General features: G+C 32.3%; 1 pseudogene; it reads right to left on the bottom strand.

Annotated features, from left to right (window-relative positions):
• Positions 1-1872: 1872 nt before the first annotated feature.
• LOC142239737 (E3 SUMO-protein ligase ZBED1-like) lies at positions 1873-2834 on the bottom strand (annotated as a pseudogene).
• Positions 2835-18913: the final 16079 nt, after the last annotated feature.

Here is an 18913-nt window from a genome sequence, read left to right as displayed (position 1 = left end):
AATCGCCTCTTTAACATATGTTCCAAACATATTTTGCAGGAAGCACATATATTATTGGATACTGCCGAAACATTAATATGTTTGTTTTATGTGAACATATTATATGTTTGGAAACATTTTGAGCCCAAAAATATTATATGCTTGGAAGAATTTTTCCCAAAGACGATTGTGCTCATTCCCTAACATACTCGTTATTTTCACTTCCACGAAATATTTTAATTCTTGGCACCTTTTTCTGTAATACAAATAATGTTGAAGAAATTATTCACTTTTATAATTTTTTTAAATTTTACCTTTCGCCTGCACGGAGAATCGAACCGAGTACCATACAGTTTGTAAGCCAACACACTATCCACTGGGCTACGTAGCTGTTATGGTCACCAGCAGATAATTATCGTTATAAGTTACATTTATATAGCATAGTTTGCAGCGCCCACGAGCTCATGCAAACATAACATTATTTAACAGAAACATACATTTGTTTGCCACGTAGAGCAGTGGTTAGCATGTCTGCCGTGCATGCAAAGGGTCGTGGGTTCAATCCCTGCTCCGACCGAACACTTTTTTTATTTACACATTTATATTTATACTATATTAAATTTTTATAATGAAACTTCGAAATGTGGGTTATTAAAGATTTATAGTCAGTAACAGTGCTTGATATAAACGAAATTGACAGATTTTTGGATAAAATATTATTTTTTTATTGCAGAAATAACAATTTTGTAAAAAAAACTGTTTTTGGTACAAAACTTTAAAATTTGGAAGGAATTCAAAAACTCTAACAAACGAAGAACGTGGAGTCGAGTATAAACATACATAAATAATTTTATAATATAAATATAAATTTATTTAGGCGTGAGCAGTTTTTTTTACTAGCATTTAACACCATCGGTCTAAAATGCCTTTTATTTTTTTTAATAATTCATTTTAAAGAAAATAAAATTTTTAAATTGTTTTAGCTGCAAAACTCGAACTTAATGCCCGCTTTTATATTTGAAGGTGTGCGTCAACTCCTCTTGGACTACTCATTAATAAAGAGGAACTAAACTTTGTTTTTTACATTTTATTGTGTAATTTTTCACTATTTCCTCCTTATTTCATTTTACTGTCCCAACTCTAAAAAGAGTATAGTGCCCTTTCGTTATTTTTATGAAGACCCCTGATTTCTTTTAACGAACCAAGAAAAGAATTGTGTCCATAATGCCAAAATGATAAACAAAACACATGTCCACACATACAGAAAATGCTGCTCTCAAGGCGAAAACACAGGCTTTTTTTCAAATGTATATTCTCTTGGTTCCGAATGTCCATTCTCTCTATTCAAATTAAATAATATTTAAACTTAAGCATATCAAATTTTTGGCCTTATCATAAAACAGTTTTCTGAAACAACATACAAGCGGTTTCACAGAAATTGTTCTCTTTTGATTCTTTCGCTGTGTTATGTTGATATCTTTTGTCAACTCTCCCGGTTTCCATCTCTATTTCTTTCTCTATACTCTCTCTCTGTCGCTTTGAATAAAATATCACAACATATGTATGTTTAGTCGAAATTTGTAAATTTATACATGTTTGCATTCACACATATGATTTTTATGAAACATTCATGCCCCAAACATAATATATTCTAACACATTAACATAGATGTCCCAAACATTTAGTGTTAGTTTAGGAACATTACATGTTTGCACTTAAATATATTGTGTTTTAAAATTGTGCCCGAAACACATTTTGTTTATATCGGAACATATGAAAAACATATTTTTCTAAGAGTGTAGGACATTTCATTTCAGTCTTTTCATTGCAATGAGGTCGTATACAGTCTACATAAGTTATTAGATAAAAATGTACAAGCTCTAATGGAAGTATTTAGAACCACATTTTTTCTTCCAAAGATGGCAAAAATACCAATTGATTTAGATGTTGTGGTGATATGCGATTTCGCAATTGATTTGCTATGATTCGTGCACGTGAAAATAGCCTTTCAGATGGAACTGAAGTTACAACAATTGGCAACATTTTCTTAGCTATTTTCCAAACATATGGATACTCGTTTTGAATTACTTCCCAAGCTATAAAAGGGTTAGGGTTTGCACCAAGTATTTAGAAATTTGCGTAACTGAAGTGGAAGTGCATTGTCATGTTCCTCGAATAATTGTTTTTCTTTACACACAGAGCTGTCAATGTAATGCCAGATGTCATCTGGATCTGTTGGAACAACTTCGACTTCATCTTCTTCATAAATAGTTGGTAAATGACTGCGTGTTTTTTCAATTTCGGCTTGTATTAGTTCACCAAAAATAAATTGGGTTAAATATTGATATACTTATTGCATGGGAGAAATAGTGACGCTTTACTTAACCAGATACATAATAACCCGAGGCACATCTTGAATGTTAAATGCAATTTTTTTAAAGCGTGGATCAAGCAACGTTGCTGCTGCATATGCTCTAACTGATTCGATGGAATGATATTTATTGTCAACCTCCTTACTTAATTTGTCCTTAAGTTGTCTCCCAATCTTTGTGGAAGGGTTAAAATCCATTATTTTCTGAAAACAACAACTTTAAAGTAAATGAATGAATTTTTTTCATGAACATTCTTACCATTTTCAGGGTTACAACCAATGGAATACATTTGCTGAGAGTAACTGTTTTTCAGAACTAATTTCTTTGGTTATATTCCAAAGCGGTTTTAAAATATCACGAACTTCTCTTAATGCATCTAATTCGTCACCATTAAGCATTACTGGGGCTTTGGATCGGGATCCATGTGCATTTGCATAATACTCTTCCAACGTGATCCACAAGAAGAAGAAAACGTTCAACCATTTCGTAACACGAATTCCAGCGTGTACGGACTTCTTGGATAAGTTTTAAACAATTTTTATTTCCACTTTGTATTTGTGTTGCTTCAGTTCTTTGGTGGCCACTTCACTACATCTAACTATAGATTTTACTTTACGAAGTAGCTGCCGAAATGGAGAAATTTCAACGTTTTCTGCTAATTCAGAATCAAAATCCAATTCTTCTTAATCACCGGAAGAGTCTGGAACATCCAAAGGAACTCGTGTATTTGTTTGTATGTTTATATCTATGACGCGTTGACCAATGTTATTGATTGAGTCGGCAAACACGATATGTGTTTAAAGTTTCCAAATTCTTGCTTGATTGCACATTTTACATTTGCACCTCCATCCAATAAAATGCCAGAAATATTGTCATCACGAAGTCCCCATGAATCATAAATTTCCCGCAGCCTAACTCTTGAATTCTCTATCCTTTTGCGCTCATCCATAGGGTACGCTCCTAGTTCAACACTTTTTATATTTGTTCCTGTATCAAAAGTATATTTTCAATTTGATCTCAACCATTAAATAGTAAAACGGGTAATTATTTTTACCTTGCAAAAAATATGCGGTTAAACCCAGATAGCTTTGCATGGTATGTTTATGCGTCCACAAATCTGTTGTCAAGCACACTGAGTCCGCTGTTTCCAAATCTTTCTTAACATTTCCAGACAGTTCCTCATATTTTTTATTCCATTTTTCAACAAAATGTCTCTAAAAACTCCCTCACATGATGCAATGATTTCATAACTCTCTTCTCACTTCATTTTCCAGTAGCACGTTTATTGATTAGTTGGAATTCTATCTACTTTTTATTCTACTTTATCTAAAATTTTCAATGTGAGAAAAAAGGGAAATAAATAATCTGTAGGTAGCTATCATACGAATCGGTAATGTCGTTAAGTTAATTTTTACTACAAAAATTTTTTTCCATACAAAATTTTTTCTTAGTAAATTGTCCACATTTCGTAGTAAGATTTGTATATTGCCCATGTATTTTTATAATAGAATCAACGATGCATTAACTACTGTGTTGGAAATTTATTTAAGGAAAAATCCTTCCCATTTCGTAGTTAGTGAACTAAAAAACATTTACTGAATTTTTATAAGTTTTCCTTTAGCTAAGTTAATTTTCGTTGTGGTTACGAAAAATGAACTATATTACAGTAAATTTGTTGAACTACGTGAAAGTTAAAATGGTCCTTAAATTTACAAGACACTTTTTTTCTGTGCAATTTTATCATCAATCATCAAGTAGCTGGAGAGACTTGTTGTGCTTCCGTGAAATTTTAGCACCTTATTGCAAATTTTGCACTGAACATTAGTGTCATCATTAATTTTTTCGAAATAACATATTGCCAAGCTGGACTAGGAGCCATAGTAATGGACTTGCCTGTTGACACAGATGGTTTACAATTATAGCTTGGATAGAAAATCATATGTATGATACTTACTTCGTACATGTAATGTATATTTTAAACAATAAATTATAAAACATATACTATATATGTTTGTTTGACACAAAAAATATATATGTTTTTTCACAAAAAATATAAAAACTGCAGGTTTTTGCTTGGTATACTTTTTTAATACAATTTGCGTTTTGTGCTTTGAACAATTGAAAGCCACGAATGGTAATAAAACCAGAAAGCGTTAAACTCGATTCTTGATAGTCAATATCAAGAAAAAAACGAAAGAAGAAAATGGATTGTTTTTAGTTTAATAATTGTTTTCGACTTTTCTAGATTTTCATCCAAAAAATCGAATAATAGATTATTCGATTTATAGATCCCTAGTCCATCATGAACTTCGTATGTCACTAAAGACATTCTTGCAATTTTTAACTCCAATTTTTTCCTTCAAACTACAAAATTTTCTTTAACAAGTGAAAAAATGGGCTTGTCATCGGACGGGTGTTTTCTATTTCAACAACGGTTGTCGAAAAGCGAATTCAATAGTTTGGATTCCAATTAAAAAACTCTGTAAAATATTGGTAAAATTTTAAATAAAAAATTATTTGTATGTTTTTTATATTATATTATTTCCTACTATGGTTTTAAGGTATCCGAAACAAAAAAAGTAAAATTATTCGTTATAAATATGGAAAAAGCGTGTAATAAAAATGCAATTAAATGTCATTTTGTAACTACCCTTCAGGGGTAGTTAAAAAAAAAACATCTTTGGGAGAAAGATTTTGGAAGTGATTTTACACAGATGAAGAACTTTCGTTTTGTTTGTTATTGTTGGTTTACTCTTCAATCATTTTTGTTGTTTTTGATTTCAGCTTAAAACCATGCATTGACTAAACTACAAGTGTAGCTTAACCAACAGAGGAAAAGTATGCTTGTCAAATTTATTTGGGCAAAGCCCTATACACTGCAAGATAGTTGGACGTACAGCTGTTTTGGAATTACCATATTCCTCATCAGCATCCTCTACTTGCAGCAAAACTATCATCCAATTACCAGAATAAATTCGGGTAATTCACTCAACCCAAAGTGAGCTACGAGGGCAGTTCGGAAACTTCTTAGCCTAGCACAAAAAGTACGGTATACGAGGGCAGTTCGGAAACTTCTTAGCCTAGCACAAAAAGCACGGTATAAACAGAAAAAAGTTAAGTGTTTTGGAAACTTCCATCTCTGTTATGAACACATGTTAAATTTTGTATTGATCTGGCAACACCTTAATATAGAAACAGGTGTTCAAAAAAGACACATCCGCAATTTTTTTACAATGGAAAAATTAGAAATGCGAACTGTCATTAAATATTTACATAAAAAAGGTTTATCGGGACAAGAAATTCATAATGATATGGTGAATGTGTTAGGTGAAAGTGCTCCTTCATATGCAACAGTAAAAAATTGAGTTGCTGAATTTAAACGTGGTCGTACAAGCATTGAAGGTGAATCACGTAGTGGACGTCTAAAAACAGCAACAACAGAAATTGTAGCCAAAGCGCATGAAATGTTATTAAATAGTCGACGAATAAAATTGCGTGAAATTGCTAATATCATGGGCATCTCAAATGATCGAGTTCATTTAATTTTGCATGAAGAACTACAGATGAAAAAGCTTTCTGCAAGATGGGTGCCGCATTTGTTAACAGTCGATCAAAAACGCATAAGACTGAACTTTTCTCAAGCTTGTTTGGATCGTTTTAAGCGAAATAAAATGGATTTTAAGCGTCGTTTCATAACTGTAATAAGACATGGATCCACCGCTATACTCCAGAGACAAAAGAACAATCCAAACAATGGACTGAAGCTGAAGGAAGTGCCCCACAGAAGGCAAAAACAATTCAATCGGTTTTTTGGGACTTCAAAGGTATATTATTGATAGACTATCTGCAAAAGAGCAAAACAATAAATTTAGAGCTCTATTGCAACCTTTTGGATCAATTAAATGTACAAATTCGAGAAAAACGTCCTGGCTTACAACACAAAAAAATAATTTTTCATCAAGACAACGCACAAGAGTGTTTTAACAATGGTTAAAATCAACGAATTAAAGTACGAGTTGCTTGACCACCCACCTTATTCTCCTGATTTAGCTCCCAGTGACTTTTACTTGTTCCCAAATCTAAACAAAATCCTTGCTGGCAAGCGTTTTACCTCAAATCAAGATGCAATTACAGTTGTAAACCACTATTTTGAAGACCTTGAGGAAAACTATTTTAATCAAGGGATAGCATTGCTAGAAAAGCGTTGGACTAATTGTATTGAAGTTTCAGGATATATAAAATAAAAATATTTTTGAAAAACTAACTATTCTCTTTCATTGATAGGCTAAGAAGATTCCGAACCGCCCTCGTACACTTGAATCTTCCGAAAAAAGGTTTGATAGTCGGCTACTGCCTAAACAAATTTGCAAGCATATCTCTTTTCTTTTGTCAAACTCAAATCATCGATTTGAATGTAGTTGGCTGGGTTTGTTTTTGAGCGTGCTTCCTCTATCTTCATTAAAGAGATAGAGTTATTTTTCATCATCATTCGCATGCAGGAAATCAGAATGAAATGACTTATCGCTCTGCCTTACGTTATTTCACCCGATGCATGCAGACGTACGGCACAAGTGAATTAGTAGCTTATTTTATAGCAATTTTTACATCCAAACATGCACTAAATGTCGTTTTCTGGCTTACATTAGTTCAGTCTATGCATGTGAAAGAGATGCTCTATTTAGTAGAATTGCTCGGAATTATTATACAATCATGTGCACTACTTTTCATGTGTCTATACTGCATGCATTGGTTGCAATAACATACACGAAGGATCATAAACTAGATTAACTACTCGTTTACTTTATTGTCACCGACACATACAGTGTAGATGCACTTCTTACTTCATTGTATCCCAAAAAGCGCAACTAAACTCTTACTGCTAAAATATTTTTTGGAGGGCAAAAATGCAAATTATCCGGTATTAACGCAACTCAAAAAAAATTTAAAAATGCAGAAATTTTCACTGGTCGAAAAACTCCCAAATATTGAAAATTTGAAAGATCAAAGAGTCGATTTTTTGACACCAATTATAATCTCTTAAGGAAAACTTATCTTACTTTAGAGGTATACGACCTTAAATTGCGTAAATTTTTAGTATGGGTATCCTAAAATTAATTAAAAATTCTTTAAAACTAAGACTAAAAACTTTTCTAATTAAAATTCCTTTATGTTACAGCAATTTGTTCTTAATTTTGTGTCCCAAACTTTGCGTTGCTTAATCTGTCATATAAGGTAATAATATTTTCTAGTTTATATCGAAACAATGAACTGAAGCATGCCCTCCGTCCACTGCTTCCAACATTTACCATATACTGTAATGATTCTTGAGGATGGGTTATTTCCTGTAGTCATGCATACGTTTCTAAGTTCCACCGTGTATTTCTGCGTTGCAACTTTCTATTAGTTTTCCAATACAACTTTTATTTTGTTTTTTCTTTATTGTTTCATAGCTGTATTGGAACATTTTGTTTGTCTGTCTCTTGAACTTAGTAGATTGCCCATAATGGCAAAGTTTAACTCCTTGCAGTCGTCTGTGAGGATTTTTGCTTGAGCTTAGTTATGGATGAAAAGTTTAACAAAGTACTTGCTGAAATATACCAAATTACAGAAGTTTTTGATGGCATAGATTCGAGGGTTTCTCCAAAACAATAGAAATCGAATATTTCACCATTGTTATGGCAATCTGTGGCCTAGGTAGTTATGGAAATTTTTCATATTTTGTTTTGAGAAGGAGTATGATCACCCAAAAATGATTCAAGAGCAAAATGTTATTTTTTGACGGTATACATTAACGCTTTTGTCGAAAAATATTGTTTTCTCGCCAAAAAATATATATGGTTGCTAAAATTAGATACATAATTTTCGAGATAATACATGGCTGCGATAAAAATGTTACATGTTCACTGTCTACAAATGACATTTTGCTCTTAAAACATGTTTTGGGTGTTATAATTGGAGAGTACTATAACTTAATTCAAACACTGAAATCCTTTGGAACTGGTACTAAATTCAAACCACTTCCCAGCTCAAACTATAGAATACTTCAATTTCAAATATAGCAAATATTATAGAGATTATTTGGAATATTAATTTACTTTAGAAATTTTAACACACTACCCCAATTTACAAAGACCTTAATAGTCTTGTGTTTTGTATGAGAACATGCAAAAGTCTGCCAGAAATGTTTGCTAATCAATCATCTATGGGTAGCAATATTTCGAATCTAACGTCTTCTTATTATTTGTTGAAACTTCTAAAATCATCTAGACAGGACCAACAAATACACCATCACTAACACTGCCATATAAATATCCTAATGTCGTATATTTGCTTAATGTCAGTCATCTTAACCGACAGATAACAGGAGAGTGTTAATACCATTCAATCACTCGTTTCATTAATTAATTCAGCTATACGTCTGTCTCCTTTGCTATCCTATATTAGAAGTCCATTTTCTAGTACACCAAAACATACTTACACCTAAGTCATTGGGTAGTAAATATTACATCAAATGTGTGTAGATAGACAGTGTTGCCATAGGAAGATGTTTGCATGGGTATCATGTTTGTGTCAATCTGAAGGTACAAAAGTGCGTGCAAAAAATAGCTTTCCTTCATCCAAAGAAATTTGTTAGTAGACGGTGTACAAAAGTTGGGTCGTTTAACTTTTCTTAATTTCTTAAAATTTGGCAATATTTTGAGAAAAATAAAAAATTTAATCTAAAAGCTATTTTAACAGCCCAGCAAAAAATTGGAAGTTCTTCTGAAGGCACAACTTTAAAAACACGTCCAAAAATGTTCTCCCAAAGATGTTCTTTATTTTAACTACACAATTTTTATAACTCGCATTTTTTACTGTTTTTAATGGGTAATTTTAATTTTTTGTTTCAATTAGGTTAAAAATAGAGTAGAAATTAATAAAATAGTACAAATTATCAAATTTTGTCGAAAAAAATTCTACAAAAATTTCGATTTTGTGAAAATATTTGAGGTCAAACGTTTCAGACAAACGTTGGAATACATTAAAAAGACATAAAAAATTATAAATTTTTTTTTATTTGGCAAAATATCACAAAATTTTAATACTCACTTCCAAAACACTGAATTCGGATCACATCTTAAGAAGTTATGCAAATTCAGTGCAACGGCTGTTGAAATGGCGGACATCCGTCCTATGACAAGCCCATGCTAAATTCATCGCTTCTGCGCCAATTTTTCATCACTTCCGGATCCAAAAAGAACATTTTCACTACTTTTTTGTTTTTATACCCTCCACCTTTAACTTTGTCATTCCGTTTGTAGCACATCGAAATATTGCTCTAAGACCCCATAAAGTATATATATTCTGGGTCGTGGTGAAATTCTGAGTCGATCTGAGCATGTCCGTCCGTCCGTCTGTTGAAATCACGCTAACTTCCGAATGAAACAAGATATCGGATGGAATTGCAAATGGGCCATATCGGTCCACTTTTACGTATAGCCCCCATATAAACGGTCCCCCAATTTGGCTAGCCGATCCTCTAAGAGAAGCAAATTTCATCCGATCCGGCTGAAATTGTGTACATGGTGTTCGTATATGGTCTCTAACTACCATTCAAAAATGGGTCCACATTGGTCCATAATTATATATAGCCCCCATATAAACCGATCCCCCGATTTGGCTTGCGGAGCCTCTAAGAGAAGCACATTTCATCCGATCTGGCTGAAATTTGGTACATGATGTAAGTATATGGTCTCTAACGACCATGTTAAAATTGGTCAACATCGGTCCATAATTATATATAGCCGTCATATAAACCGATCACCAGATTTGACCTCCGGAGCCTCTTGGAAGACCAAAATTCATCTGATTCAGTTCAAATTTGGTACGTGGTGTTAATATATGGCTTCAAACACCCATGCAAAAATTTGTCGAAATCGGTCCATAATTATTAATAGGCCCCATATAAACCGATCCCCAAATTTGACCTCCGGAGCCCCTTGGAAGAGCAAAATTCATCCGATTCGGTTGAAATTTGGTATGTTGTATCCAACAACTATGCAGTAATTGGTTCATATCAGTCCATAATTATATATAGCTGTAAAGAAGCAAATTTCATCCGAGTCAGTTGAAATTTGGTACATTGTGCTAGTATATGCCCATTAACAACCATGCCTAACTAAGTCCGTATCGGTCTGTAGTTATATATAGCCCTCAGATAAATCGATCTCCAATCACACAAAAATTGGTCCATATCAAGTTCATAATTGTATATAGCCCCCATATAAGCGACCTCCATATTTTAATTCTGGCTCTCTACATATCGTGCAAAAAGTCCATATCGATTTGTAATTATTTGTAAACTTACCTATACATAACTTTTTTGTCTAATATATATCACGTATGGACTAACTCACAATTTAGAAAACGATGTTAAGAAGTTTTAAGATTGCTATTGACAATATTAGAAGGAATATAAAAATAATTAGTTTTGGAACATCAATTTATTATTTCAGAACCATTTTCATTATTTTCATGTTATTTCAGAACTTAAATACTGTATTTTTGCTAGACCATGAATTACAAACACTAACAGCAAACAATGACTGCTTTCTTCAGACGTTTTTCTATTAGTTAAACTGATTATACATTGGAAGGATATTGTTCATGAATCTATTTAATCAGATTTCTTTCAAATTATGGACGGGCGTTCTCGAAAAGTCAACACTGAACGCCACATTTCGTAAACGGAGTTTCCTGTTTTCATGAACTAGCGTTTGCTTTTCAATAACATTTCCATCAATCATATATAATGAAGTAAATTCAACTTTTTTGTCTGCAAACAAAAAAATCACTTATCCCAGCCGAAAACCCTCGATATCCCAGCAGGAAGTACTCGAAGAGAAAAGTAATATCTGGATTTTGCCAGATTTGTTGCCGTTTTTCTTTTATGAGCCTCTACAGTTTTGTCGCCAAATTCGATTGTGAGCACTTTTTTGTAATTTTCGTATTACTGGAGCTATGGTCATAGAAAATGCTGTGAATTCATTTTTGAGGTATTAGGCAAAGTTGTAGCTCTTGACTCGGCCAACAAAAATGCTGAATATATTAAGTCGGTAAATATTCATCTTCATGTTTAAAATCGCAAAAATTTCGATAAAATTACTACTTTTATCACCGATTTTTTTGGTCCTTCGACTACAGCTCCTGAACTGTTGAAAATTTTTACCAAACAACCAATCTAGCAAAATTTAGACATTACTTTCCTTCGCATGGAGCTTAACATACAGTTGAGGTCAAACTAGTGGAAAAAAATTGAAAATGTAAGTAACTACAAAAACTATTTCTGAGGAGTATTAAAAAAGTAAAAAATGTAGGTGTAGTAAAAATAAATATATTATTTTTCTAACTTCTCTAGTAGGAGCCTGATAGTTCGTTCTTTTCTCTCGGTTTTATGATTCAGTTTGGCTTGAGTATGCGTCAACTATGGGAACTAGGATAGATAAAATACGCTATATTTTAGAGTTTTTACCACGACCGTCCCATTTTGACGTTGTCGTAAGCAATCCACTTTTCATTGGCAGTCAAATTGTTGTTCACATTTTCTCTTCAATTTTTAGCTCTTGGGCAATCAAATGAGGGCTTACATGACGTTCAGACATTACAATATCCATGATTTTGTCTACAGTGTTTGGTGTATCATCATTGACGTCGAAATTATCGGAACGGATTTGACGAAACTAAAATTGTGCCCATTATACTGTTAAGTATCAGAAGCATAAACGCTACTCACGCTTTTACTCTTTTCCAAGAAGAACAACTGTTAAATGTGGCCTATTTGGTAGTACACTTCAAATTCAATTTTTGCCAAATCAAATGAATCCTTTTTGAAATGAAATGAAACGATGTACAAGTCAAATGAAAATTGTCTTCGAATTTTCATTTTGGAATACTCGTATAGACCCCCATTTCTACCACGCACAGAAAAAAAGTGTCTCATAAATTTTAGAATATTTTTACAATAGTTTATTACAAGAATTTTCCAGAATTTTAGTTCATTTTTCGTATCTTCAACGAAAATTAACTTCTCGAACGGAAATTTTACAAATTTTAAGTAGCAATCGTTTAGTTCATGGCCTACAAAATACGATGGAAATTTCCTTAAAAGTTTCTTAACTGGTAGTTAAAAATTCTTTTGTCATACTATAAAACTACTTGTGAAATGTAAAGTTCTTTCTAAATAATAAGTGCAATTAACTATAATATTTGTTTGTATGAGAAAATATTTTCTTACGAAAAATTAACTTGAAAGCGGATAGCAATTTCTTACTGACAATTCCTATAGTTAATAGCAGTTGGTAGAATATTTTTCATTGTAATATTTTTAGTTCACTTGTCATTAAATTTATAGACATTTATGTCAAAAATGGGTTGATAACATTTCACGAAGGTTTTGTTAATTTTAAGTTAAACTTTTCATCGTTCTTAAACTGATGTGCCTTTACGAATATTGTTCTTAGAGTAAATTGTCAGTCGATGCGATGTACTAATGCGTAGTAGAGAGATCTTTCTCGGCAAAGTGAAATGTGATGAATGTAAAGTTGATATTAATTAAATTTTGTTTGAGAGTGAGAGCAATGCAATAATGAGAAATGGTAGCGAGTGCTGGGTATGTTGTGTATATCTGAGCGCGGGGTTGTTTTTATTTTTGTTCTTCCAGTGATTTGTGTGTGTGTATGTGTTTGTTATTCGCAGATGGGTTATTTGTTTGGATGAGGTGTTGTTTTCAATGAAGGCACATTTGGTTTTCTTGTTGTAGGAATGTTTGGGGTTTGCCCGCACCCTCAAAAAAATCGCTTCTGTAACATATACTCCCAAACACATTTTGCTTCAAGCATATAAATTTTTGGGTATTGCCCAAACATTTATATATTTGATTTCTTCCAATATATAATATGTTTGAAAGCATATTGGTCTAAACAATATAATATGTTTGGGTAGTCTAAGTTCCAAACATTATGTATTTTTCCATCCTAATTCAATAATGTTGTCTTCCAAAAAAAAAAAACTATATGTTATTATGTGAACATATAATATGTTTGGAAACATTTTGAACCCAAAAATATTATATGCTTAGACGAATTTTCTCCCAAAAAAGATTGTGCTCAAAATTTTTTTTCTGCCTAATTGTATATTCCCTCACATTTTTCTCACTTCCACGAGTTTTTTAGTTCTCAGCACCTTTTTCTGTAATACAAACATTGTAGAAGAAATTATTCAATTTTATAATTTTTTTTAAATTTTACCTTTTGCCGGACGGGGATTCGAACAACGAACCACACAGTTTGTAAGCCAGCACACTATCCACTGGGCTACGTAGCTGTTATGGTCATCAAGAGATAATTATCGTTATAATATATAGCATAGCTTGCGGCGCCCACGAGCCGATGCAAACATAACATTGTTTAACAACATAACATTGTTAAACATACATTTGTTGGCGACGTGGATCAGTAGGTGGTACGTCCGCCTTGCATGCCAAGGGTCCTGGGTTCGATCCCTGCTTCGACCGACACCAATTTTTTTTTATTTTTTTTTTTACATATATTTTTTTACATATATTCCAGAAACGTTCGGAATATCCCGAAAAGGTGTCCAACATTACATACTACTATATTAAATTTTTACTACGAAACTGTAAAGTGTGTCTTATAAAAGACTTAAAGTCAGAAAAGAACAGTGCTTGATATAAACGAAATGGACTGAGTTCAAATCATATATTATTTTTTTATTGCAAAAATAAAAATTTTGGAACAAAAAAAGTTTTTGTATACAAGTATGAAATTTTCGAAGAAATTCAAAAACTCTTACAAAAGAAGAACGTGAAGTCGAGTACATATATAAATATTTTTCCATCGAATCCTAAGGTTAACGATAACCATATTTATATTCTAAACAGTAATTTTACAACCAGCACATACATTTATTTTGGTGTGAACAATTGTTTGCTGGCATGTAGAACCATTAATTTAGAAATACAAATAAATATGAATTTGTATTAACGAATAATTTTGTACTTAATTTAATTCTTAAGGCCGGTATAAAGTTGGCATTATCGCGTTAAAATGGTCATGTTTACCCTTTTACTTTTCTTTAATAAGTTATTTTAAAGAAAATAAACTTATTCAATTGTTGCTTTGGATCATTCCCCACCATGTTATTATACAATTTACCGAAAAAAAAAGTTATAATGTTATTCTGGTTTCGAGTTTTGCCGCTACATGTTTTTCAACACTTTATTTTAAAGACATTTTTACTTGAAACATAATATAATTTCTACTGGAAGTTTGAAACTCTAATTCCCAACAGTGAGGCGTGGTGTACACAGACCCCGGGGAATAAAAGATATATAGATTTCTATACTGATGGCTCCAAATTGAATGGACAAGTGGGGTTCGGAGTATATTCTAAAAATCTGGAAATTCGAATAGCGAAAAGATTACCTAATCACTGTAGTGTTTTTCAGGCTGAAATATTTGCAATAAGAGAGGTTGTGAATTGGCTGAGAAGTAATGTTCCAACAAATATTGTCATTAATATATACTCAGACAGTCAACCTGCAATGTTCCTTAACTCGAAAACGGACATAGACTGCTGCAAATCTCTCAACGAGATGGCTGAGCAGTACAATATTCACCTAATATTGGTGCCTGGCCATAGGAACATACCGGGGAACTGCGAAGCAGATGTGTTAGCAAGGCTAGGAACTACCTTACAAATTCCAGGGGAACTAGAATCTGTTGGTATGCCTCTGGCCACCTGCAAGCTCTTACTGCTGTTATGATGGACAATATTCGAAGGCTGTTATGATGGAAGGCTGTTATGATGGAAGGCTGTTATGATGGACAATATTCGATGGGAGAATTGCAAGGGTTGTAACGACACCAAGCAAATATGGCCCCATTTAAACTTAAACCGCACACTAGATATGCTAGTGTTCTCAAGGCGTAAGATACCACTCATGATATCTGCTATAACGGGTCGCTGCCTGATAGGCGAATTTGCAAAAACTATAGGTGCGAAGTATAATGACTATTGTATAAGCTGTCATGATGTGGAGGAAAAGGAATCAAACACCTCTTGTGTGAGTGTCCTGCTTTTTGTGTAAGGCGTATGCGAATTTTAGGAGCATATAGCTTTAGATTACTGGCTGACCTGGAAAACGTTAACTTAAGCAGTTTGTTAATGGTTTTGGAGCAATCTGGTTGGTTCCACAAAAGTAAATAATAGAGAAAGTTCAGTGGTTAAGACTAGAAGTGCCCATATGTAATAGGTACTTTTAGTTAAATGTGGTATCACAATGGACTGAATAGTCTAAGTGAGCCTGAAATTTAATCGGGCTGCCACTTTAACCTAACCTAACCTAACCTACTGGAAGTCTTGTTTTTAACGGACTTTTTATAGCATATGAAAAAAGCTGGAAAAGCGAAAAATTAAAATTTGCTTCATAGAGTCAAATACACAAAACCCACATTTAAAAGAGAATTGTGTCTTAAAAGTATCCTTACTTGAATTCTCCGCTTCATTGGCTCGGAATCAATACCAAAATTGTTAAAGTAGAAACAAAATCTGTGGATCCGGGCATGCTTTTTTTCAGTGTATAATGCCCTTTCGTTAGTTTTTATGAAGATCCCTTTAATTACCTTTGATTGAATATTTTGACTTACTCGTCTTACGAAACAAAAAAAATTTTGCCCGTAAAGCGAAAATGATAAACAAAACTCATGCTCTTTTTTCAAATGTCTTTTCTCTTTGTTATATTTTTAATATTTTTACTTAAGCATATACAATTTTTGGCGAAGTCTTATATCACAACATATATATATGTTTACTCCAAATTTGTAAATTTATACTTGTTTATATCCACACATAGTATTTTTCAAAACTTTTAATGAAAAATTCTTTGTGTACACTTTATGTCTCTCTTTCTAAATACATATATGTTTTAAGTCTATTTCTAAATTAATATATGTTTGTATCCAAGCATATTATATTTACAAACATTTTATGCCCCAAACATAATATGTTCTAACATATTAACATATATGTCCCATACATGTTATGCTAGTTTATGAACATTATATGCTTGCACTTAACAATATTGTGTTTTTAAATTTGAGTTCCAAACATATAATTTTTACACCCAAACATATGAAAAACAGTCTTTTTCGTCCGTGCGGTTGTGGCATGCTTCAGTTGTATAGTTGGCATTGGCGTGGGCTGTTTTATCTTTTTAGCAGCTATGCAATAAGGGAATAAAAATATATAAATGTTATAATTTGGTTTTTTGAGATATATTAGCGTTTGCTTATTAAACCTTTTAAGTGAGTTATTAATACTTTAGAGATGAGATGTACGATGGTGATCGGAAGCTTAGAAAAAAGTAATTAAGAATGTTCAACATATAAGAAAAAAAGCTGAAATGGAAAGTATATTGAAATTGTTTTATAGAAATCTAATTTAATATTATTCCATGTAAAAAATAAACATTCAGTTTCAGAGTAATCCCAGATGAATTTGGAAAATTTTTGTCACACCTCAGCTTATAGTTTAATCGTAAATTGGTAAGTATTCTTTTTAAAAATGTGGCTTTCTTTTAAAGAGATGTTTTTATTCATATTATTAATAGTTAATTAATTCTTTTGGAAACCAGTTTAATGTTTTTCTTTGTTGTAAACAAATATTTAATTTCAGAGCAACCCCAGATGGATTCGGACAAATTTTTGTATTTCGTCGTATAATTTAATATAGAATTGGTAAGTTTTCTTTTAAAAAGCTGACTTTCTTTTAACTAAAATATTTACGTTTTTATGACCTTTATATACCAAAAACACAGTTTTTAATACTTTATTTTATTATTTATTTAATTAAATTTTTTGCAAATCAATTTAATATTTGTAATGTAAAAAATAAATCTTTAATTTCAGAATAACCCCAGAACAATTGGAATAATTTTTATTACTCCTCTGCTTATAAATATAAATTAATTGTGAATTGGTAAGGTTTATTTAACTTTCTATTAACCAGAATAATTAGTTTTTTATTTATATATATTTATTTAGAATTTTTTTAATATTTTTATTTGATATATAAAAAAATATATATCCCTCAGCGTATAATTAAATAGAGAATTGGTAAGTTTTCTTTTAAAATGTTGGCTTTTGTTTTGTTATTGTTGGTTTTGTTTTTTAAGCATTGTTGTTGTTTTTTTATTTCAGCTTAAAACCATACATTGACTAAACTACAAGTGTAGCTTAACCAACAGAGGAAAAGAATGTTTGTCAAATATATTTGGGCAAAGCCCTATAGACTGCAAGATGGTTGGATGGACGCACGTTTCGGAATTACCACATCCTCATCAGCATCCTCTACTTGCAGCAAAACTATCAACTAATTATCAGAATAAATTCAGGCAGTTCATTAAAACCAACAATGAACCACACTTGAACCTTCCGAAAAAAAGGTTTTGTAGCGTTTGAAGGTCGAAATCGCAACAAAACGACCCATATGAAAAAGAAAAAAGTGTTGTTCCACCAATTCATGAATTGGGCTTCGAATTGCTTCCCCACCCACCGTATTCTTCAGATCTGGGGCCAAATCACCGCAGTCAAATTATATATTTGGGCAAAATACATTTAAGAAAATATAATATTACTTGCATTTAGGGAAACGGAACAAAGAAAGGAATGCTCAGTAGCCGCTTCAAAAAAACTCTTTTTTTAGAACATATTTAAAAGCTTCTTTTAATCCTTTCGACCCTAAAGTTGCCCGTGGGCAACTTTTTGTGTTTTGAGACTCACTGTCAGCGTTGTTTTTGTTCATAAAACTGTAACGGTATCGAAAGCGACAAGTGTTTTCTTCAAGTTGAATGAGAAATCAGCTAATTTGGTTGTCAATTAGCCAAAAATTTTTCCTTAATACGCACGTACCTCAAGAAAAAATTATTTGCGAATTTAAAAAGAGGTTTTTATACATGTGACTTTTTTCAAAAATTACAACTAAAATGTTGAAAGTTTTTATTAAATCTATTGTAGTACATGTCAAATAAAATATTTCTGGAAGTCAAATCTTAGAATTGCAAAAAAACAACAGATGGGAAATTTTTTAAAATTGAAAAGTTGCCTGTGGGCAACTTTGGGCAATTGTGGTAGTAAAATTACATATTTTTGAACATAAGACCTGGAGAAAAACGGTTTGAAAAACAATGATTTTGGAAAAATTTTGAACTTCAATTGGGATGTCCCAGTGACGAGAAATGCGGCGATGATGTGGAAAACATATCTGCAGTGCAGTGGGGAATTTGGAAGGAATCGTAAAAAGGAGGAAGCCACTTCTTGGCAACATACTAGTGGATTAGCACGAATATTGACGCTTTATAATACTTTGGTTGTTTAAATTGACTTGGGTTAAAAAAAAAAACATTTTCGTGAGTCACGCGAAGCCGTGAATGAAATTTAAACGAAATCTCGTGAATGTGTGTGGACGGGATTAAAGAAAAATGTGTGGCGCGTGAGTAAAAATCA

This window comes from Haematobia irritans, chromosome 5, assembly GCF_050003625.1.
Source record: "Haematobia irritans isolate KBUSLIRL chromosome 5, ASM5000362v1, whole genome shotgun sequence".
Classification (NCBI taxonomy): Eukaryota; Metazoa; Arthropoda; class Insecta; order Diptera; family Muscidae; genus Haematobia; species Haematobia irritans.
This window is presented reverse-complemented; position numbering and strand designations above follow the sequence as displayed.